The sequence below is a fragment of the Rhinichthys klamathensis genome, unplaced genomic scaffold (genome assembly GCF_029890125.1).
Source record: "Rhinichthys klamathensis goyatoka isolate OS25496 unplaced genomic scaffold, OSU_Roscu_1.1 h1tg000055l_1, whole genome shotgun sequence".
NCBI classification, from domain to species: domain Eukaryota; kingdom Metazoa; phylum Chordata; class Actinopteri; order Cypriniformes; family Leuciscidae; genus Rhinichthys; species Rhinichthys klamathensis.
In genome coordinates this window covers 4820969-4846577 of record NW_026606600.1, presented here as the reverse complement: position 1 = coordinate 4846577, position 25609 = coordinate 4820969, and positions in this window count along the sequence as shown.

Sequence of the window (25609 nt, the reverse complement as noted above, 5' to 3'; positions counted from 1 at the left end):
TTCTCACCCTGGTTACCCGCTGTTCGAACTGTTGCCCTCAGGGAGACGCCACAGATGTCAAAAAACAAGGACTAGTAGATTTAGGAATAGCTTTTTTCCTGAAGCAATAACAGTCCTAAATGAAGCCAAACTTTTTTTTTTTTTTTTAATGATGCAGTTTGCACAGTTACTCAGCACTTTGTTACATTAGAATATTTATTAGCCCCTTAGTAGGAAGTGGGTAAATTGGGTTTTAAAATTAATATGTTGTGTGATATGTTTTATATATTGTATGTGTTTTAATGATGCACACTACTAGAGTGGCTCTATAATTTCATTGTATTTAAATGCAATGACAATAAAGGCATTCATTAATTCATTCATTCATTTATTTCCTTAAGTATTCCTCATACTTCACTGGGTCTTCCCTCAACCTTGGTTTGTATTCTCTCTGTCACTCTGTTGTAGTTTTTCTATTTTTTTTAGGCATGTTGGTGTTTTATGTCATTCTACCTGTCAAGTGTATCATAGAAAGTAACATTACTGACCTTACACCTAAGCTAGTATCATGGAATGTAATTGTAACCTCATCACATTACAGAATTCTTGCATACTAAAACACTAAAACATACTACAGTAGTAATTATTTGCATAACTGTACTAAAATGTAGTTTATTCCTACAAATAAAGGATTATGTTTTCCCTTTTGTCACTACCAAAACAATAATGTCACAACCAAAACTTCAAGACATGTTTCGGTTGTGACAGTTTCGGTAGTGACAATTTTAGATACTTTTGAGCCTAGCTCGAAGATGCTAATCAGCACATGGTTAGCAATCACTGGTCAGAACAGTTGAACACATATAACAACTAAATTTTATGGAATAACATCCAAAAAAGTTTTCTCAATAGCAGAAAAAATGAGTTTGGTAGTGACATTCCTTAAAGTTACACACAGATTTTTTAGACTTTAGAACACATTTACCTCAAAATGATGGGATCAATCTACCCACCTTATAGCACATGAGAGAGAGGGACACAGGAATATTTCCTGATCAAAAATGTAGGGGTGTGGTTAAAATCAGTCTCAGCCAATGGACTACAACATTCACTGTTTTGGTAGTGACATGAAAATCCAGGACACGTTTTATTAGATAAAGTTTCATGATTTAAAAATAAAAAATAAAATAAATATTTTTTTTAACTTCATTTTTAAAAATAAAATATATAATAAATATTTTTTTAAAAACAAGAATGGAAAAATTTGCAAAAAATTTTTCAATATCATTTTCACAAGTTGAAATGTAGGGGTTAGGGTTTGGGACAGCCACCTCCTAATTAAAAGTTGCCCATAAATGATGATTTTATATATATAAAGCTTACTGATATCTTAAATATTATTGTGGGTTTCAATAGATAATTGAAGGATCTTAGTAAACATCTAAGATTTTAATAATTAAATGCTTTTCAAATGTGTTTTTTGGATAAGGGACAGCAGTTTGCACCAATTCTGTAGAATGGCCCATATATGTAAAAGCTGGGCAATGATCGGGAGTGATCTTCTGCAGGAGATGCTCGGCTTTGTTGGAAAATAAAATCTAATATTTCTGGCATCAAAGATCTCTGAGAAGTGATTTCCCAAAAAGATTGAAACCACAACACCACCTGGATTGGCAGCGTCTGACACAGGCTGGGCGGCCTCCCTGCGGCTGGTTCCACGCTGAGGCCTGGGTGGAGGCTGCTGAGGGGGCTCAGCAGGTGCAGGAGCGGCGGCAGGGAGACGCCCTCGGCGATGAACAGGCGGAGGAACTGCCACCGGTGACGGGGTGGAGGCAGCAGCGGGCCGCCAGGGCAGGATGTGCCGGATGGCCTCCGTCTGCGCTTGGGCGGCAGAGAACTGTTGGGCGCAGTTCTCCACCAAGTCGCCGAACAGCCCAACCTGTGGAATTGGAGAGTCCAGGAACCGAACCTTGTCCGCAGCCGCCATATCAACCAGGCTGAGCCAACGATGGCACTCCTGGACTCCTGCACTAAGGTGGACATCACCAGACCGATCGTGCACACCACAACGCTCGTGCCCCAGAGGGCGAGGGCGGTTGCAGTGCAGAGCTCACCTATGAGCGCACGGTCTGGGCTACCCTCGTGCATGTCCATGAGTGCCCTGGCCTGATAGACCTGTAGCAACGCCATGGGATGCAAAGAGGAGGCGGCTTGCCCATAGGCTTTGTAAGCGCTTCCCGTCGGAATGGATGAGATCTCACAGGCTTTAGGGGGAGACGAGGATCCTCCGTCCAAAAGGCAGCAGTGTGTCGTAACAGACCGCTCCACTGGAGGGAAGCCTCGTAACTCACCACCGCTCCTCCGTCAAGGATAGTGAGGGAGGAGGAGCTACTCAGGCAGTTTCTGGCAGAGAAAGGTGCCGTCCACGATCTCCCCATGCACTTCGGGAAAGAAAGGCACTGGGGTGGCGAGCTGAGAACCAGCGTGGCCCGTCCCAAGATACCAATCATACAACTGAGACTGTTCGGGAGACGGTGGAGGATTCCACTCGAGCCCAACAGCCCGTTTCAGCATAGCTGACATTTCTGGATTTGGCTTGGGCAACGTTACACTCCCAGAGGGAGATAACGCAGCCGAGTCATCATTTCCAGAGGTCAGCTCACCCTCCGATGCTGCAATCGGCATCCTGTCCTCTGGAGGGGACCCAAATGAAACGGCTGGTCGGTCCATTACAGAGGTGATCCTCTGATTTTATTTTATTTTTTTCAAACACGTGATGCAACCATTGTGACCGTCAGAAGGAGACAGGGAACGACCGCATCCAGAAATGCACGGATGGAATGACATCTTGAAAAAGTGCCGGAGCACACAGGGGAATGACCGCGGCAACACTGAACAGTGAACTGAAACAGTGAAGCACTCACTTCTTTGCCCTCTAACCAACCGTCAACAAACACACAGAAATGATGCTGTTAAAACAGCAGTTGAGAGCTCAGAAGCTCGCGATCACCGTTGCACTCGCGCTGTAGAACCACCAGCACTGGGAGAGTCTTCCAGAAGAACAGCGACACACTCGCTCGTTGAAAACTTCAACACTCTTCAGAGACATCGACACTGATCGTCTTTTGCTGAAAGACAAATGGTGCGTGCATCCACTTCCGTATTTATACCCGCGCTGCGGGGCGGAGCGTAAGATGCAAAGCTCACACACCAATGTGCATTGGCTCGTTTTATCAATACTTGAAGATGACAGGCTCCCTAAGCGTGATCCCAATCAGTGGACACGTCGACTACGTCGAACATGAGCGACTGAAAGGGAACATTGATTTTATGAATGCTAAGTGTAATATTCTTGCTTTTTTTCACTACAAGAGGCAATATCATCAGCATGTTCTTGAGTTAGACTCTTTTATACATAAAATATAGACTTTACATTATACAACTGCCTGGTCACCAGTGTTGTGCTAGTTACTAAGAAATAGTAACTAGTTACAGTTACTAGTTACTTCATTCAAAAAGTAACTCAATTACTTTGTTGATTACTTGCACCAAAAAGTAATGCGTTACTGTGAAAAGTAACTTTTTAGTTACTTTTTTAAAGAAAGTTCTTTAATGTTCCCATTAATGCCCTTTTATGCGTTATGGTCTATACAAACACAAAACTGACTTAAACAGAAAGTAATTTTTAAACACTATTTTATTTAAGTCAGACCAGCACAAACTGAATATATCACAAGGATTTCTGAAATAAATAACAAAACAAGCATGTGTAAAGCTAGTGATGTGTTTGCTTTCTCAACATTGATATGTTCATGCAGCTGACAGTAATACGTTTTTACTGCATGAATGAATATTTGAGCAATACAATTGTACCTTGATCATTCTTGTTAGTTCATAGTAGGCTAATTAACTAAGGTAATAACAGATACAATAACAATTTAAACTCAATTTCAAATGTATTAAGTAAATGTTGAAATTAAAAAACTAACAATGAATGATACTTCTACAACATTTATTAACCATATTTAATGCTAAAATTGTAATCTCATTGTAAAGTGTTACCATTTTATATGATTCAAGCTTATAGAAGATGGCCATATTTAAATATCTGCAAAGGCCAGAGCATTAAAATTACATAAATGTAGACCTACACTCACCGGCCACTTTATTAGGTACACCTGTCCAACTGCTCGTTAACACTTAATTTCTAAGCAGCCAATCACATGGCGGCAACTCAGTGCATTTAGGCATGTAGACATGGTCAAGACAATCTCCTGCAGTTCAAACCGATCATCAGTATGGGGAAGAAAGTTGATTTGAGTGACTTTGAACGTGGCATGATTGTTGGTGCCAGAAGGGCTGGTCTGAGTATTTCAGAAACTGCTAATCTACTGGGATTTTCACGCACAACCATCTCTAGGGTTTACAGAGAATGGTCCGAAAAAGAAAAAACATCCAGTGAGCGGCAGTTCTGTGGGCGGAAATGCCTTGTTGATGCCAGAGGTCAGAGGAGAATGGCCAGACTGGTTCGAGCTGATAGAAGGGCAACAGTGACTGAAAAAACCACTCGTTACAACCGAGGTATGCAGCAAAGCATTTGTGAAGCCACAACACGCACAACCTTGAGGCGGATGGGCTACAACAGCAGAAGACTCCACCGGGTACCACTCATCTCCACTACAAATAGGAAAAAGAGGCTACAATTTGCAAGAGCTCACCAAAATTGAACAGTTGAAGACTGGAAAAATGTTGCCTGGTCTGATGAGTCTCGATTTCTGTTGAGACATTCAGATGTTAGAGTCAGAATTTGGCGTAAACAGAATGAGAACATGGAACCATCATGCCTTGTTACCACTGTGCAGGCTGGTGGTGGTGGTGTAATGGTGTGGGGGATGTTTTCCTGGCACACTTTAGGCCCCTTAGTGCCAATTGGGCATCGTTTAAATGCCACGGCCTACCTGAGCATTGTTTCTGACCATGTCCATCCCTTTATGGCCACCATGTACCCATCCTCTGATGGCTACTTCCACCATGTCACAAAGCTCTAATCATTTCAAATTGGTTTCTTGAACATGACAATGAGTTCACTGTACTAAAATGGCCTCCACAGTCACCAGATCTCAACCCAATAGAGCATCTTTGGGATGTGGTGGAACGGGAGATTCGCATCATGGATGTGCAGCCGACAAATCTGCGGCAACTGTGTGATGCCATCATGTCAATATGGACCAAACTCCCTGAGGAATGCTTCCAGCACCTTGTTGAATCTATGCCACGAAGAATTGAGGCAGTTCTGAAGGCAAAAGGGGGTCCAACCCGTTACTAGCATGGGGTACCTAATAAAGTGGCCGGTGAGTGTATATATTACATGTATAGTCTTTCACTTTATTTGCTTAAATTTTAGAACACTTGATTAGGAAACTTGATGTCGCTGCATGAACATATCAATGTAAGCAATCACGTCAGCTTTAAAAATACAACTTCGCCGGCTAATGAATGCATAACAGTGACCAGCTGGATATAAACTAATGCAAATAGATGGTAACAATTGCGACATAAAACATCTGGGTCAGGTCTGCGTGTGTTTTGGTCACATTGCTTTAATCGCTTGAGGTAAGTTAGCCGTTACTAATGTTATTCCTCTCAGACTCGACGGCAAGCTTCTGTTCTTTCTCTGTTGATGCAGCATCTAGACAAAATATTACTTTATAATGATATGGCAATGTGTACTTTAGTGTTCTGTATTCATACCGTTTCGCTGTCTGTGTTTTAAATGCGCATCTGAAGTGCTCAGCGCTCTCCGTGCAGCTTGTAATCTCCGTGCTCGCGCTGCCTCACGTGTTAACGTAAACAACTCAGCCAGTGAGTTTATGTGTCCTCTCGCTCTGTATAATGCTAGCAGTCTCTTCAGTGATCTCGTACTGTGTAACAGCGCACACTTCTCAGCCGCTCCAGCAACTAATTAATTTAAAAAAGTAACGGACAACGCACCATATGGTAACGATAACGGAGTTACTTTATTTAAAAAGTAATGCGTTACAGTATTAGTTACTGTCAAAAGTAACTGCGTTACAGTAACGCGTTACTAGTAACGCGTTACTGCCCAACACTGCTGGTCACAGAATCTGTCAAATTGAAACTTGAAAAGTCTCATTTTGAACTCAACTACAGTCACTAGCTCTTGAATACAACATGTTCATGAGTTCAGACAGATCCATTCACAGTGTGCTACAAATGTCAAATGATTTTTGACACAAAGAGCTGAGATTGCAGTAGTCATGTTAATGTATTCGGATGTACATCTGACTCTGTACTGATGGATCTGCTGTTCGAATTGATTTGAGCTGTTGAGAAGGGTTCGGAGATGTTCACGCTGCTGATATGAGATGAAATGATCAAAAGCCAGTTACTCAACACATTCTTTTTTATATACAAACAAGCAGCCAGATACACAAGGCGCTTCGCCACTGTAGCAAATGGTACGCATGCAGGCACAAGCCGCAGTGCAATTTGATATTTTTCATGGAATTCATTTGAATAAGAAAATCCATTTTATGCCCAAGAATATTCACTGTTTGAAGGGCTGCACTCAGTGGTTGAGCTCTCTGTATGTTAAAAAGAACACTTTCCTCTTTTATAAAAATGATATGATATTTGTAATCCAAAAATATGTGTGACGGCATTAATTCATTTGAATACAAATTGAACTGGAGCACACTGAGTTTGACTGTAGGCAGAACTGAAAGCTTTTGACAGCTGTATGCAAAATACTTGGGAAGTCTGACGAAATGGACAAAGTTGGCTGAGAACAGTGAGTGAGAGGTACAGAATCTGTCTGAGTGAGTGAAGGGAGAAACTGATAGATTTGGGTCACTTGTGTGTGTCTGGGGATGTTTTGAGTATGTGTTCAGAGAGCAGCCTTCCTTGGTTAGAGTCAGTATCATCACAATGCTGACAAAAGGTGCATAATACATTATATCTAGTATCCTTTCTTATAGTTTCTGAAAGGGATAGTTACCCCCAAATGTAAAATGGTGTCATCATTTATTCAGTATCATGTCATTCCAAACCCATAGGACTTTCGTTCATCTACAAAAGACAAATGAAAATAATTTAAATATTCGCTCATCCTTCTGGTCCATGCAATGAAAGTCCACACAACCAAAACTTTCATGGTTTAAAAAGTATAACTGGACATCATAAAATAATCTATGCTAATCAAACAATTTAATCCAAGTCTTCTGAAGAGACACGACTGCTTTATATGATAAACAGATTTACATTTATGCATTTAGCAGACACTTTTATCCAAAGCAACATCAGATTTAATTTAGGCTTTTATTTACATATAAACATTGATAAAAGCATGCATAGGCTGAATCCGAAATCGCCTCCTAGACCCTCAATCACTATTACCTATATTAGTCCACTAATACAGTTCACTTGAAGGAGTGAATGAAAAACGAGTGAGCGAATTCGGTCAGCCGTTGAGTGTACATCCACTGTAAACTTGTTATTGCGGTGCAATGTGGGTAGTGGATAGAATGAGTGCACTCAATAATGTCCACTATGGTTTCGGACATAGCTTTTACAAATATGGGCCATTCTACAGAATTGGTGCAAACTGCTGTCCCTTATCCAAAAAACACATTTGAAAAGCATTTAATTATTCTTGCAGAAGCTCAAACATGCTTGTGTGGCACGTGAGAACAACCCTCATTGGTTCTCACTTCGTCAATCAAGCTCGTTTTAGCATACATTTAGCATAATTGATCTCTATGTGTACAGATCATGGTGGCACGGTGGCTCAGTGGGTAGCACTTTTGCCTCACAGCAAGGTCCCTGGTTTGAGCCACAGCTGAGTCAGGAGACCTTTCTGTTTGGAGGTGCTCTGGTTTCCCCCACACAGTCCAAAGACATAAAGGTTAGGTAAAATAGACATGCCAAATTGGTCTTAGTTGTGTGTGTGTGTGTGTGTGTGTGTGTGTGTGTGTGACTCCCAAGCCATATAATGGGGAGGGTTGAGGAAAGACCTGTCAACCCGAAAAAAAAAAAAAAAAAACATTGGCAAGAAAATTCATGGACAGTCTTTTGTGTATGGTGAGAGATGGCCATACGATCACCAAGAATATGGTAATATAGATAGACAGATGTGTATTGATCAGTGTTTATACATGAATAAAAGCCTAAATAAAATCTGTTCATCATTTTCATCATTAGAACTCAGGAGAGAGTAGTGAGCACTGTATGGGTATGACTGGAGAGCCTTCCGTGACAGTTACTTTGTGCGTTTAACTCCAGATTTAGACATACACTCGCACCCTCTCTCTAAACACTTATAGTTTATTGTATTGTTATCATTTTCGTTTGTGCATTTTTGAATATTTTAAATTTAATATAAATGTATTTATATTATATGTTTATATTGTACAATTACATTGTACAATATTGGTTTATATTAACAATTTTAACAGCTCAAGCAAACATACCCTGTAAAATCCAACAGTGATTCTAACTAACACTTTTTAGTTAACTTTACTTAATGTCATAACTTAATTGTAAACATCTAGTAATCTGTGCTATTCACATATTATGCGTTGTTTACTCAGAAAACCCACGTTAAGATTAATTGATTGGATTGAGTGCGGTTTTTGAGGCGCAAAATTCTTAATGGACTTTTCCCTCATTTCCTCCACTTCTGCAGTAATTTTTGCTCTGGTTGCATTCACTCATTTCCCCAAGTCATTTTGAATGTTGAATTGTCAATATAACTGAAAAATTTGAGAGAACCTCACATAAGCTGACTTCATAAATTGATGTTGATTTTCCTAAAATGTTTTTAGTCACCATTATAGCGATTAGTGTTCCCTTTGGTTGGGCACTTGGAACTTCATTTATATTATTGTTATATATATTGTGTGTGTGTGTGTGTGTGTGTGTGTGTGTGTGTGTGTGTGTGTGTGTGTGTGTGTGTGTGTGTGTGTGTGTGTGTGTGTGTGTGTGTGTGTGTGTGTGTGTGTGTGTGTGTCTGTGTCTGTGTCTGTGTGTGTGTAAGAAGTATTACATAACTACATTTCATGTCAAATAATGATCTTTTATAATTTTGTTGCTAACACTAATGTCCTAAACACCTTGTGAAACTTTTAATTGAGTTTATATAATCCCACTATATTTGTGACAATCTTGCAATTGATCATGCTTGAGTCACACAGACTTCAACATTCAGCATGCAAAACACAACAATGTTAACAATTATATATATTTTTTAAAGTAAATTATCAAATGCTCTCTACAGTTCTATTTTAGTTACTAGAACTCTTGTGTAAGTGAACTATACTAACTAAGCATTTGTCAGTACCACATACTATTCCTATTTCACTTTACTTGTTGTTTTTAAGGCAATCGGTTTGCATGCTTTTTTAAGTACGTCTAACTAATTAGATTTTACAGTGTACTATATGGCCTATAGAATATGTAATAAATCATCTCCATATCGAATTCTAAGTGATCAAGGTGAACGAGACAGAGGAAGTTAGCGAGGGAAGGACATAAAAAATGGACTTAAACGTATAGCCTGTGACACCAACACAATCTGGATATTCCTGAAATTATGATTTCAGACTCCATCATTGACTCCTATAAAATAATAGCCAAGTGAGTTCAAGTTGGTTTGTAGTACTAATTAAATATTACTGTTGACTTTAATTACTTGAATGAACAAAACCTTCTTGTCCATTTTCCTTTGTGTATGCACACTTGATAATTTTTCCTCTCTCACACGAGTGGATTGGTCTTCCTATGTCAGTAATGACACAATTGGTGGGCTATCACTGCTTAGGTTCACTTAGATCGAATAATACATACACAACTGCAGCATGCATTCTTTGGGAAATTAGAAGTGAGCTATCATTCAATTAATATGGCATTGTTGCCAAAGGGAAAGATCATGGATTTAAAAAATTTGTTAATAATGATTCATTTTATTAACAATGAATGATACTAAAACAAGTGTCACAATGTGGCCAATTACTATAGAATAATATGCCTCTGTAGTGTATAAAAACACCATCAGTATGAGTGCTAGGCGACAACAAATATACAATGCTGTCCAGTATCAGGCGACAATAAAGTCAGAGTATGTTGTCATCTGTGTCCGTTGTCCACGCATGTGCCTGCAATTGACTGCACTAATTGGTGGGTCCACCAGGTCGCAGCACTCACAGTTGGGTAGTCGCTGTTAAAGGGATACTCCACTTTTTTTGGAAATAGGCTCATTTTACAACTCCCCCAGAGTTAAACTGTTGAGTTTTACCGTTTTTGAATCCATTCAGCCGATCTCCGGTTCTGGCGGTACCACTTTTAGCATAGCTTAGCATACATCATTGAAGTGGACAAGACCATTAGCATTTCTCCAAAAAAAAATGACCAAAGAGTTTCGATATTTTTCCTATTTAAAACTTGACTCTTCTGTAGTTACATCGTGCACTAAGACCGACGGAAAATGTAAAGTTGCGATTTTCTAGGCTGATATGGCTAGGAACTATACTCTCATTCCTGCGTAATAAACAAGAAACTTTACTGCCGTACCATGAGTGCAGCAGGCGTAATGATATGACGCAGCGCCTGGAATTGGTACCTTTATTTTTAGAGGGGCATTCTTTACATTTAGATGCAAGACACCTGAAAGACAGCTTGATGGCTAATTGACTGAATGTCTATGCCGTTTAAATTATGAAAAAGAGATTTCAGCATTAAAACTCTCCAGCTGTGATCACGCAACACAAATCCAGGGCCAGTTCTCTGCAGACATGGTTAGGTAATAACAATGTTCGGCGCACCCGCGGAACCAGCACCAAGCAAAGCCTCTGTGGGTGGCTACTGTAAAAATCAACAGGATTGTTTGAAAAACAGCTGGTGTTTCACAGTTTGACACCACTAGCTCCTGCCTCCTCCCTTCCTTGTCTCTTGCACAAACCATAAGCAAACAAACATTCATTTTTTTCTCAGACCAAAACTATTTTCCAGCTGAAATTACAGGTTCTTGGTTGCCTTTTTGTTTCATTATGAAGGTTCATTATGTTTACATGGTTCAGTATGTTTACCATGTTCTTTCTGTTTTTTTACAAAGTAAACCATACAACTTGGTGGATTGCAAGTGAGAAAGACACAGAGAGATTTTCTGCATTCAACAATGGCAAATGGCAGACTATAATTCTGTAATTTCCTTGGTAGAATCAGTAACATTAAATAGATAGACTATAGACAAGATGCATTAGCATTGTTACGCTTTCATTCCCAAGGCAGCATCACACCTCTCCGGTGTCACATGTCTTGACACACGTGTCTAGGTCACACGTGTTGTCTTTGTACTCAGTGATGAATGTTCTGAACGGCTGCTGAGGTGTAGTTGGGATAAACAGACCATCGAATTCTCCTGTTGCTGGAGAACACAGCTGTGCAAACCTCCAGGCCAGTCACATTTTTAAAAGACAAAACTCTGCTCATCTCAGTGCATCCCTTCTTCTTATGTAAAGTTTCCATGAAGAACTAGCATTGTCTTAGCCGCAAGATACCCTGAAAGGGATAGTTCAGCCAGAATTTAAAATTATGTCATCATTTAGTCACCCTCATGTCATTCCGAACCTGTATTACTTGTTTTCTTCTGTGGAACATGTAAAATAAATCAGTGGGGTATAAAACAACATTTATTTTCCTTGTATGGATGGAGACATTTTTCAAAAGACAGAAGAAAGAAAGTCATACAGGTTTGAAATTACATGAGAGTGAGTAAATGATGAGTAAACTATCCCTTCAAAGGGGTAAAATATTTTGTGGTCCAAAAAGAAATCTTCTTTCACATAAGCGGATAACTTAATTGTTCTGTTAAAATAATTGGTAATATTTATCTACAGTATGAACCTGTTGTATTGCGGTTGGCCATGAATCATATTCAAATTATTTTGTTTTACCTGTTGACAGTAAAGCTGGGATTCTGTCATTCCAGGAGACATGCAAACCACCAAACTGAGTATGGCACCAGAGCTTATCATTCATCTGTGTAATAAGAATTTGCTGTGACAGGCCCTTCACTTTGGTGGGGCTCTCTGCTACTCCACAAGCACTTCATTCAGATAATGAAGTTGGCAGTGCTGGGTCTCGTTTCATGGATGTGCAGCTCATTAGTGTCAAACGTGTAATAGTCTTCTGTCTCTTTGAAATGGTAGACAAGGATTAATACCCTGCACCATTACAGCAGGAATAGGCCTTGGCACTTTTTGGTGGCCCTATGAGAAAGCTAATAATCTGATTGGGTATTGACATGCAATGGGTCTCTGGATGGATTCGTGGATTCAAAGGTGTCACTAAAGTACCAGTGGAAATCTATTTGAACTAAAAATGGGCCAGGCTTTGGGCTATCTTGCTCTCTCGCTCTCTCTCTCTCTCGCTCTCTCTCTCTCTCTCGCTCTCGCTCTCGCTCTCTCTCTCTCTCTCTCTCTCTCTCTCTCTCTCTCTCTCTCTCTCTCTCTCTCCTTTATTATTTGTCTTTCATCTAATGTTCTGCTTGACTTCCTGCCGTTGTTCATCTGTGAGATTGAACCTCTGAAACGCTCTGCTGACTCTCCACATAGCCGTCATGGATAAAGGTTTGCAGATGGGAAAACAAAGAAATGAAAAGAAAAGGAAGGAAGGAAGGAAGGAAGAAGGAAGTTCATTACCGAGGTGATAATGCTGAAAAGCAAATGATTGGCAGCAATGGTCTGAAACTGCAGGCAGTGTTGTCCTTCACACTGTCATGGGCTGGATACGATTTGTTCGGCTCAACATTAATAAAACATGCAGTCAGCATTCCTGTTTTATGTTCTGCAAAGAATAAGCCAGCAAAACATATTTAGAACAAAATAACAACAAATAAAAACAACGTAAAAATGCTACAAGAATCTATTTAGATTATTCCTACAGAAATTAAAATGTCCCAAATTGAATCATCACACTTCATTCATTGTGGTGGAATCACATAACTATTTGTCTCTAGGATTCCTGGAATCTTCCACAAAATTATTATATTATTTTTAATCCATTGAGAACCAGTGATGCTTTCTATTTCTATTCTATATTCTATTTATATCACCCTGTAGCCCAAGACTGGTTGCCCACTGAAGCTAAGCAGGGCTGAGCCTAGTTAGTACCTGGATGGGAGACCTTCTGAGAAAACCAGGTTGCTGCTGAAAGAGGTGTTAGTGAGGCCAGCAGGGGGCGCTCACCCTGTGGTCTGTGTGGGTCCTAACGCCCCAGTATAGTGACGGGGACACTATACTATCAAAGAGCACCGTCCTTCGGATGAGACGTTAAACCGAGGTCCTGACTCTCTGTGGTCATTAAAAATCCCAGGATGTCTTTCGAAAGAGTAGGGGTGTAACCCCGGCATCCTGGCCAAATTTGCCCAGTGGCCTCTGTCCATCATGGCCTCCTAATCATCCCCATATATATATATACACTGATTGGCTTCATCACTCTGTCTCCTCTCCACCAGTAAGCTGTTGTGTGGTGGGCGTTCTGGCGCACTATGGCTGCCGTCGCATCATCCAAGTGGATGCTGCACATTGGTGGTGGTTAAGGAGATTCCCCCTTCCATGTGAAGCGCTTTGAGTGCCTAGAAAAGTGCTATATAAATGTAATGAATTATTATTATTATTATTGTAACTCCAAGTTCAACAACAACCCATGACCAAGTAGTTCAAAGCAAAGAGGCAGAACATTTATTGATGCTCCTCAGGACACAGATTCAATGGGGTGGGGGGTGGGGGGGGGGGGGGGGGGGGGTCCAGCATCTCTGGATCCAAAAACAAGTGAAGAAGAATATCTGCGTAAACCAGAAGGAGCAGATAGAAGTTGTTTTGCATAAGTAAAAAAAAAAAAAAGTGATCATCAAACATTTACCAGCATAAAAATCAAAAGTACTTAACGTTTCAGGGAAAAATGTTGAATCTACGAAGAGTTATATGACTGTGCAAGCTTTGGGGGTGTTGTTGGACTGGATTCTATTATTCAATTGTGTCTGTTATTATTCAGCCATTCAACAATATTTCGTGAGCTTAGAATTATAAGGTTCTATCTCCGTTTAGGGTAGTTCTGAGATATTGAGCATCACAGTTTTTACATCCCTGCTGTTTTGTGAGATGGAACCTTTTTATTTTATTAATAACTACTAACAAAATATTTTTTTTACAAAAATAACACCACACAGGCATTAATAAACACCTAATGGATAAGATTATGTAAAAAACTCAATTTCGACTAAAAGTGGAGATAGAACCTTATAATTCTAAGCTCACGATTTGTCAAAATACCAACCCGATCTCACGACCAATTCGTCCGAATTTGACGAGTGATTAAAAGATGGCTAATTCGTAACAATTCGTACGACCTCACTCGTACGAATTATTACGATTTTTGCTAAAAACGTACATATTTGACGAGTTGCCCAATTCGTATGAATTCGTACGAATGACCTACCCCTGACCCCGCCCCTAAACCTACCCATCACGTGGGTTTAGACAAATCGTACAAATTCGTACGAATGAGGTCGTACGAATTAGCCATCTTTTAATCACTCGTCAAATTTGGACGAATTGGTCGTGAGATAGCGTTGCAAAATACATAAATGTATATACTATTTGATTTAGTATTTTACATTAATTAATGACATCAAAAACAAACCATTAAAAATCTGATGACAGCTGGTATCAGTTTACCCCTGGAGTCTTCTTGCCTCAGGTAAAAATAAATTAGCAAATGTTTCCATTTATTCCGCTTAACAATTGGATGGTGCATTATCTTGGATATACACGTAAATGCACGCTGTTAAGGTGGTAGCTCTCTCCGTCTTCCCTTAAATATTACTTCGTGCTTTGTTTCCTTCATGTTGATTAATAAAACTGTATTCATTTATATAGACTAAAATAAGTGAAAAAAAAATTGAAAATGGACATGAAAAAAATGTGATACAAGCTAAATTAAGCATTACATATGTGTCTTATGGAACTGATCGTGCTACACATCTCCTTTGGGACTGTATGCTTGGTTGGCTCAAATACCCATTCAGTACATTGTAATTGATTTTCTGGAGTGAATGCTTGAATAGAGGCACCTGCTGGTCCAGATGTCTTTGTTTTTGACAGAAAAATAACATGATTGGGAGGCTATATTATTGTGGGCAGTGGTAGACTAATGGTAAAATATCTATGCTAGAATGTAGTGCCGTGGATAGTCACAACTAAGATAATACCACCAGATTTTCTTTGCAAGCACAAAACCTCACGCAGCAAGGCAAGCACGAAAACACTCTACAGCCCAGCTGGTGTGGATGGAGTTCATAGTTTCTGCGGTTTGATACACTGTACCTGCTGGCTGTAGGTTTTGAGGCTTTCAGAAAAAGCCCTGTACTTATTTTATTCTTTGGAATGGTTGTCAGTGACCCCTCTTAACTAATTGGAGAAAAGCAAGCCTTCTACAATCAGGAGAACAAGCCATATCCCTGTGTAGCATCGAACATTTTCATTTAATTTGTGTCCATCCAAAGAGCTTTCCCTGTCAAAATCAATAAATCCATTGAAAACCGCATGTCTTTTGTTGAATCAATGTAAGACGTGATTGTATAACGGAAATCAAAAATTGATCGGGTGTAACTGTAATATACTGTACTTAGAATATTAGACACTAAGCAGTAGAAAAGCACTGGTGTACATCAATCTTACCCACTCAAATGGGTAAAATAAAAAGACAGAAAAAGGTAGGGTGACCATATTTTGATTATCGAAAAACAGGACACTCGGCACAATTTAGTTTTCTTTCTTAATGGCCCAATGAAAAATAATGAAAACCAGGACATTTTCATCACTTTATAGAAAACAGCCAGGACGGCCAGGACAGCACGTGAAAACAGGACATGTCCTGGGAAAACAGGACGTTTGGTCACCCTAGAAAAAGAAGAGAAGGAGGCAAAGGGAGGAAGTCAAAATGCTGAGAGGAGTTGTTTGAGTCCAGAGGCCAGACAGTGGTAATGAAACCATCATTCAGGGGCCATTTGTTCTATTTCGCCAGTTCTTTGCTTCTCCTAACACAAACTAGCACCAGCCGCACATCCCCGCCTTCTCTCGTTACTCCTGTCACTGGTGAATATTTTCTCAAAAGCTCTAATTCTGCCTTGTTGTATTAGATCAGTGCTAACAAAACTTTCAGCACTTCTTTGATTGATTGATTGATTGATTGATTGATTGATTGATTGATTGATTAAGTTTTAAAATGCTTATCATGGTGACAAGAGATATTAAAGTTAATCTCAGTATATCTATATAGATCGTTTATATAAAATATAAAGTATGGCTCAATACAATCAACTTTCTTGTCATTGAATACTATTAAAACATGAGTTGATTTGTTAAGAGCCTAATACTATTCAATAACCAGCAGGGGTGTTTTTATTTTATTTAATTGATTGTTTTAGACTAATAAAATAAAAATTGTCCAGCTGCCAAAAATAAGATTTTGCACCTTATCCAGCCTGCCATAGTAAAAAAAAAACTCAACTGTTTTAAAAAATAGAATTTAGTTCAAACTACCAAAGCGGCTGATATAGTATTGAATCATTAACAGTATATGCAATTGCTTTCCATCTGTCATGATTCCTGTCTTGTGTTCTCCTTGTCTTGTGTGGACTTTTGTTATTTCCTGTTCTGTGCCATGTTTTGTAGTCCTTTGTAGTTTTTCTTGTTTATTAGTCTCCCCAGGTGTTTCTAATTAGCCCCGCCCCCTTGTTATCTTGTTTAGCTTGTTTGCCTGTGTATTTAAACCTCTGTGCTTCAGTTGTTGTTTGTTGGTCGTTGTCCTTTTTAGAGGGGGACTATCTGAACCGCTCAGTTCATTCATGCCCTTGCATGATCCTCACTGGACTTTAGAGCACTATATTGACTTGGCCCTTTTGTTGAGCGGCTCATCGTTTACTGTGGGCGTGGTAGAGGAGGTGCTCCGTGAACCCACCATATCCCCTCCTGCCGAGCCTGAACTTCACGTCAGTCCTTCCGAGCCTGAGCTTCACGTCACTTCTGCCGATCCAGAGACTGTTCGCGTCACTTCCGCCGATCCAGAGACTGTTCGCGTCACCTCGGCCGATCCAGAGACACTTCGCGTCACTTCCGCCGAGCCAGTGTCTCCAGACAAGTTGGCCGCCGCCAAGCTGTCTGTTCCTGTTCCCGAGCCGGTGTCTGTTCCTGTTCCGAACTGGTGTCTGTCCCTGCCCATAACCCTATAGCCGCCCCCAAATGTTTTGGGCAGGGGGTGGGCAGTGTGTCCCTTGATAGGACCATGGAGGCCACGCTGCCATGGCCTCCCGAACTGTCTGGACCGCCCTGGCCGCCTGAAGGGTTGTTTCCTCCCTGGCCGCCTGAAGGGGCATCTCCTCCCTGGCCGCCTGAAGGGTCATCTCCTCCCTGGCAGCCTGAAGGATCGTCTTCTCCCTGGCCGCCTGAAGGGTCGTCTCCTCCCTGGCCGCCTGCTCCGCCCTGGTTGCCTGCTCCGCCCTGGCTGCCTGCACTGCCTGCTCCGCCCTGGCCTCCCGTCTTACCGCAGTCTCCAGGACCTCTTCCGCTCCACGGGCCTGGCCCTCCATCCCGCCCCCGGGTCCGCCTCCGCTCCATCACCCTCCTGGACTGTTTCCTGAGGAGCGTCTGGAATCCGCTCCTTAAGTGGGGGGGCTATGTCATGATATCTATGTCATGATAGATATCCAATTTGCAAAAAATGTGGACGCAAAGTGGCTGCAAAAGGAGGATACATAGGACACCATCCCTCCTGCAGATAAAGGTATGTCCCGATTATAACTTAAGGCCGAATGATTAAGTGATGCAGAGGGAACCCCGGAATCCAGTCATGAAAATGGAATTTACATAACGCAGATGTCACGTAAAACACGCAAAATAATGGATGGATGAATACATGGAAAGTAGAACTGTGCAATAAGTCCAATCGCGACATGGTCTGTGATTTAAGCACAAAAATACTGCTATGTAAATATATAACCTATTTGTTCTGCTGAGCTGTGCCGCTTTGTCTACTAAGTTACATACTCAAGTACGCGTGACGTTCAAGGTGTTTTCAGCGTCTCACAAACAATTTGAGGACACGAATACATGAACATTTCCAGAGCGGCTCTGAGAGAACGCCTAATGAGCATTTTCATCATTTTATTTGAGAAAAACCATTGTCAAATACACTTTGAAACAGGTCTTCACTACAACCTGTCAAAATAAAAGTTCGGTTTTACTAGGAGAAATTCTGACAGAAATATATTACTATTGTAGGCATACAATAGAACGTACTTCTCAAAATAATAATAATAATAACAACAATAATAATACATTTTATTTAAACATTATTTAAAGGAATATTTATTTTGTCCATGGTTTAGTAAATCTGTTTTTGCAGCGCTTCCCCAAAAAATAAAAGGACACAAGTTTGAATTTACATTTGATTACCACCGTTTTTGATTATATATTTGGATTAAATCATACAAAGAAACATTAATTTTCTGAATAAAATACATTTCATAGGACTATATTATTCTTAAACATTTTAATAAATTATTAATGTTAAAAATAAGTTGTTAATCTAATTCATTATCAATTGTTGAATTTAATTGATTAGACGTTTTATTAAAAATTTTTAAACAAAACAAACAAATGGTTTCAAGTTTGTTATAGTAAAAGCATTTGTTCAACCAAAAAAAAATGTCATTTTAACTGATGATAATAATAATAACCATAATTTAAAGCTGCAGTCCGTAGCTTTTTCCCTTTTTGTCGCCATCTCTGTTCGAAATCTGTAACTGCAGTGATTCGCGGAATTATCATCTTTACGTGGGTTGTAAATCGGCATGAAACAGCGCGGATGAACACAGTGTTTTGAGGTGAGTGCTGCTGTCAATCACCGCGCTGTGTGGATACTGTCATTCAGAATCACAGATTCACTTTTTGAAAGCTTGACCAACATAAGAATTTTCACCGGAAAATGTCTTCTGAACAAGTAAGTAACATCCATTTTTGTTCTGATCAACTAAGGGGGGAAAAGCATTCGACATGACAAGCGATCGTTAGATTTAATCAGCGCGATTTACAGCAACCGTGCAAATCATAGCCTACTTTGTTCTCAAATTGTTCATGTTAACAACATCAGCATTGCGTGACTAACGTTATTTAATGTGTTTTATGATTACCTGTGTAGTTCAGAATTCATATTCTCCATAATAGCTAAACGAGAAAGGCACAACAAAGGAAACTCCATAACTGTGTGAATTAAGTAAACGTACTGTTACACGATTGAACTATTGAAATGTCTTACTTGTTCAGCAGAAAAAGCTGTCTCTTCTTCCGTTTCGAACCCCTTCGGGAGTTCACGCACCTTTCAAAAGCCCCACCGATGTGTATCCTTGTGTTCGCATGAGACGGTTTCTTTCTCTTTCCACCTTAAATCCGAAGTACGAAGTCTTTTGGGTTTTATAACTGGTTAATCTCCAGTTGACACTGATGATTGTTGTCTGGATCTTTCTGGATCCGCCATAAGTTTAATCATGTAAAGTGCTGCGAGAAAAGCCTATCTCTACATCTCCTCACGCGCAGTATAGCCGGCTAGCCGAAACTCCTTCTTTATGTGTACGGATGTGACGTAATGACGCAAAGACATGCTTGAATTTCCCGCAAAAACCCACCAGTACCACTGGAATTAAAATCATTATTACAAGCTAACCGTTTTGAATTTAGCTATGGCAAGCAGATAGTTTTGAACACTGGCTGAAGATTTTTAAATAATTAATTTGGATTATTTTTAACTTAAAAAAGTTACGGACAGCAGCTTTAATAATACCGTTTATTTATTTAATAATTGATTAATACTGTAAACCGTGATATTTTCTGAGATGTTCTCATACTGTGAAAATCTCATACCACAATGCTACACGGGGGATTCCCCCACCCCACCCCCGCTGTTAAAAAAGTTTTACTCTGAGTAAATTTTAAATGAGCTACTTTTTACTTTTACTTGAGTAGATTTTTAGACCGGTAATTTTACTTGTACTTAAGTAAAATTTCATTGAAGTAGTAGTACTTTTACTTGAGTAGAATATTTTATTACTCTTTCCACCTCTGATGTATGTGTAGGCCTGGAGAGTCGCTATGCCTGGCATCATAATCTAGGTGCCTCAGTCCGCAGGATTGTCATAGCGATACACAGCAAGTTGCCATGGAGACAACCTTGATCAGGTCCCAGACAGAGTCAACAATCACCAGGTGTCTGGGGAGTTGGGGAAGGAACGCAAGAGTGGCTCACTGCAGTGCTCTTCCGGGGGAATTGTTGTTCCAACAGCGGCCTTGGCCAAGGCCAGTGCTGGTTGAGGGCGGCCGAAAACAGATAAGATTGGGATTGTTTGGTCTTGGGGCGAGTAGTCACATTCCAATTTACACGGCTATTATCTTGGTCTATTTTGGTCTCCGAAACGATCCATTTGCCTTTGCAAAGCTGTGAGTTTCTCCATGATGTTATCCATATTGTGGTTCATAGACCCAGTCTGAGTGCTGACAGCTCTGCCCACCGCTTCAATCATGACGGGCAGCCTTGTGAGGCTTTGGACAGCTGTCACCGTCTTCTTAATTCCTCGATAAACCAGGGCAATGCCTAATCCAATCAGCAGAAGACCTGTTATCATGGTTCCGAATAGGTAGATATCTTCAACGTCCTCCACGGAAAGAGCCGCCAGACACACGACCCGCCACCTCACCCACACGTCCATCGTGTAGCCAGCTGCGAATTTTCCTGCAGGGCAGTCAGGTTTCCCGGAACCCAAGCTTCTCGTCGAGAAGATGGTGTCAATTGCATTGAGAGACCAGTTGATCAAATCCATAATTTCTTAGTTTGGAGAGCAGTGCTGAGAGAGTCTCTCAAAGTACAAGACAGTAGACTAGACGTGACGAGAGGAGCAAAGCAGGGGAGGTAAGGGGAGGGAGAGGGAGAGAAAATGTGACCGCCTTCGTTGAGAGCAAAGTAAGAAGAATTCTGGTACTACTCGACCTCAATGCTGAATTTGACACTGTCAATCACAACATACTTCTTGACAGGCTGGAAAACTGGGTCTGGCTTTCTGGGATAGTCCTAAAATGGTTCAGGTCATACTTAGGAGGGAGAGGTTATTATGTGAGTATGAAGACCATAAGTCTGAGTGGATATCCATGTCATGCGGAGTCTCTCAAGGCTCAATTCTTGCGCAACTCCTGTTCAACCTGTACATGCTCCAAATAATGAGAAAGAACCAAATTGCTTACCACAGCTATGCAGACGACACACAGCTCTACTTAGCCCTATCGCCTAACGACTACAGCCCCATTGACTCCCTGTGCCAATGCACTGATGAAGTTAAACAGAAAGTTAAACTTTCTTCAGTTAAACAAAGACAAAACTGAAGTCATTGCATTTGGAAACAAAGATGAAGTTCTCAAGGTGAACACATACCTTGACGCTAGGGGTCAAACAACTAAAAATCAAGTCAGGAATCTCGGTGTGATTCTGGAGTCAGACCTTAGTTTCAGTAACTAAATCAGCATACTATCATCTCAAAAATATTACAAGAATTAGATGCTTTGTTTCCAGACAAGACTTAGAGAAACTTTCTCTATTTATTATTGTAATGGACTTCTCACTGGCCTTCCCAAAAAGACCATAAGACATTTGCAGCTTATACAGAACGCTGCTGCCAGGATTCTGAGCAGAACCAGAAAATATGAACATATCACACCAATTCTCAGGTTTTTACATTGGCTCCCAGTCACATTTAGGATCGGCTTTAAATTATTATTACTGGTATTTAAATCACTCAATGGCATTATGACCTCAACACATTGCAGATATGCTCACTGAATATAAACCTAACATATCACTCAGATCATTAGGATCACATCAGCTAGAAATACCAAGGGTTCACTCCAAGCATGGTGAGTCCGTTTTTTGCTATTATGCCAGCCGCAGCTGGAACCAGCTTCCAGAAGAGATCAGATGTGCTCCTACAGTAGTCATATTCAAATCCAGACTCTCGGGTTATGACTATAACCCTTGTTCCCTGAGAAGGGAACGAGACACTGCGTCGTTGAAAAACGACTCTTTGGGGACGCTTCCTTAGCGTGCGCCTCTGAAGTATGAATGAAACTATTCCAATCCTGATTGGTGTTGCGTCATGACGTAACATGTGACGGCATAACCGGATGCATAAAAGTGACGCCGGAACAAACACACACTAGCCTAGCGATGAAGCAAGCCGCTCTCAGGCCTTGAGGGGCGTGGCAGGACGACGCAGCGTCTCGTTCCCTTCTCAGGGAACAAGGGTTATAGTCATAACCCGAGACGTTCCCTTTCGAGGGAACTCGCACTGCGTCGTTGAAAAACGACTCTTTGGGGAACGAATGCCCACTAGGCCACGCACCGAAAAAAGGCCTGCCCTATAGTGAAACTGATCTCAGGCACTCAGCTAGGACGAGAGCACATGTGCGCCAGGCGTACTAGGGAGGTGCAGACTATAAAACCTGATAAACGTGTGCGGGGTAGCCCAACCGGCTGCCTCACAGATCTCCTGGAGGGGCACTCCCGAGAGGAGGGCCCTAGAGGACGCCATGCCTCTAGTAGAATGAGCCCTTATGGCCAAAGGTGAAGGCAAACTGCGCACCTTGTAGGCCAAGGCAATAGCCTGAACAATCCAATTACTAATGGTTTGTTTGGATGCAGGGAGCCCCTTCTTAGGTGACCCAAAACACACTAACAGTTGGTCCGACCTCCTCCATGAAGAGGACCTCTCGAGGTAAATGGTCAATGCTCTGACAGGGCAGAGCAAATGGAGCCTCTCTTCTTCTGCCGACACATGAGGTGGAGGATGAAATGCCTACAGGACCGTAGACCGTGCCGTGTTAGAAGGCACCTTAGGCACATAGCCAGGTCTCGGATGCAGAATGGCCTTAACTCCGCTAGGGGCAAACTCCAAGCAGGTTGGCGTTACTGCCAGGGCTTGAAGATCTCCCACCCTCTTTAAATATGTAATAGCTAGGAGAAAAGCCATCTTGAATGTCAGGTCCCTAGGCGAAGCCGACTGAAGGGGTTCGAAGGGGGCCAGGGATAACCCTTCGAGAACCACCGCCAGGTCCCAGGCAGGAACCCTGGACCTGGTCGTGTACCACGTCCATGTACCACGGAGAAAACGAATGACCAGCTGGTGCCTCCCCAGAGGCCCATCGCTCAATGGTGCATGGAAAGCCGCAATGGCAGCCACGTACACCTTAAGTGTGGAAGGGGAGAGACCCGCAGAGAAACGATCTTGAAGAAACTCCAGAACTGAAGCCACCGGGCAGTTAACTGGATCTAACTCATGTTCTCTACACCAAGTGGAAAATACATTCCACTTGAGGCCATATAATCTCCTCGTAGACGGAGCCCTAGAGCTAAGTATGGTTTCAACCACCCCGGCTGACAGACCAGCATTTAAGTACTGAACCCCCTCAGAGGCCAGACCCACAGTTTCCACAGCTCTGGGTGAGGGTGGACGATTGTGCCCTCCGCCTGAGACAACAGATCCCTCCTCAGAGGAATCTGCCATGGCGGAGCTATTAGGAGTGAAATTATGTCTGAAAACCATACTCGGGCCGGCCACATCGGGGCAACCAGAAGTAGACTGATGCCCTCTTGCCGGACCCTCTCCAGGACTCCCAGGAGCAGAGCGATCGGGGGAAATGCGTACAAGCGAAGCCTCGGCCAGGCCTGTGCCATGGCATCCAACCCCAGTGGGGCTGGATGTGAGAGGGAGAACCAAAGTGGACAGTGGGACGTCTCTCGAGACGCGAATAGATCCACTTCCGATGGTCCAAACCTCTCCCATATCAACTTCACCACCTCTGGATGAAGTCTCCATTCCCCGGGCCTCAGCCCCTACCTCGACAGGATGTCTGCTCCCTTATTCTGAACCCCCGGAACATACATTGCTCTGATAGACAGTATTTTCCCTTGGGACCAAAGAATAATCTGATGCGCCAATCTGCACAGAGGGCGCGATCTGAGTCCCCCTTGTCGGTTCAGATAGGCTACCACTGATGTATTGTCCGAACGTACTAGGACATGGTAACCTCTGATGTCTGGAAGGAAGCTCCTCAGAGCCCTGAACACAGCCAACATCTCTAGGCAGTTTATGTGCCATGAGTGATGATCGTCCTGCCACAGACCCCTGGAAAAGCGGCCGTCCATGACCGCGCCCCAGCCAGTGAGGGAGGCGTCTGTCGAAACGGTTTTCCGGCGACATGACGCTCCCAACATGAGCCAGTCGTCGATATAATTCAGTATGCGGATGCCCTGAAGTCTCAGTGGAGCAAGAGCTGCATCCATACATTTGGTGAATGTGCGGGGAGAGAGTGCTAGGCCGAACGGAAGAACCCGATATTGGTAAGCTTCGCCCCCGAAAGCGAACCTCAGGAACCTCCTGTGACATGGAAGGATGGATACATGAAAATAGGCGTCTTTTAGATCTATCGTGACAAACCAGTCCTCGGATCTGATCTGACTCACGATAACAGGGATTGTAAGCATTTTGAACCTGAACCTTCTCAAAGACCGGTTCAAAACTCAGATCTAAAATCGGCCTCAACCCCCCATCCTTCTTTGGAACTATAAAGTACCGGCTGTAAAATCCGGACTCCCTGTCTGAAAGAGGAACACGTTCTATGGCCTCCTTTAGCAGCAGAGATTGCACTTCTTGTTCCATCACCTGAGCCTGCTCTGGAACCACTGTAGTCTGCACCACCCCAGAAAATTTGCAGTCTGGTGGGTCTGCAGTCTGTACCCTGATGATACCATGCCTCTACAATATCTACTAAGGGAACCAGCCTCTCGAGGCTGGCCTCGGGTGCTTTTCGAGCACTGTTCTCGACTTCCTGAAGCGAGAGACCGGCAGGATTTAATCGATACGGTTTTTGTGACCACAACAGATGCTCGTTTTTTATTTTTTGACACGAACGGTACGGTGTGCGTTCGCTGGAAATTGATGTGGCCTGAAGCGTCAGAGATGGCGGAAACCCAACACCGATTTCCTGAGGACTCCGCTGCGAGAACAACCTCGGTTGCTCTGCAGCGGGGGGGGGGGACAGCCCTCTGAGGTTCTACCACTTTGGTTAGGACCTCTTTCCTGAAGCCCTCCTAGCCTGAAGGACATCCCTCAGGTCGCCCTTCTGGCTGGAGGACTTCTGCTGGGAGCGTTTCCTCTGTTGCCAAGCTCCCGGAGGAGGAGCTCTGGAGGAAGCGCTCTCCCTTTGCTCTGCTCGGTGCGAGGAGCTGGCTGATGGCTGGGGCTGATCTGCTTGCCCCACCCTACTCGATTTAGATTTCGATTTATTTTTACGGGGGAGGAACTGCTGAAACGCCGCAGATTGTTTCTTTGCCTCCTGAAACCTGTCGACGACCGATGTAACGGCGTCGCCGAACAGGCCAGAAGGCGAGAGCGGCACATCAAGCAGAAAGGACCTATCTTTCTCCTTTATTCCAGATAAATTCAGCCACAGATGCC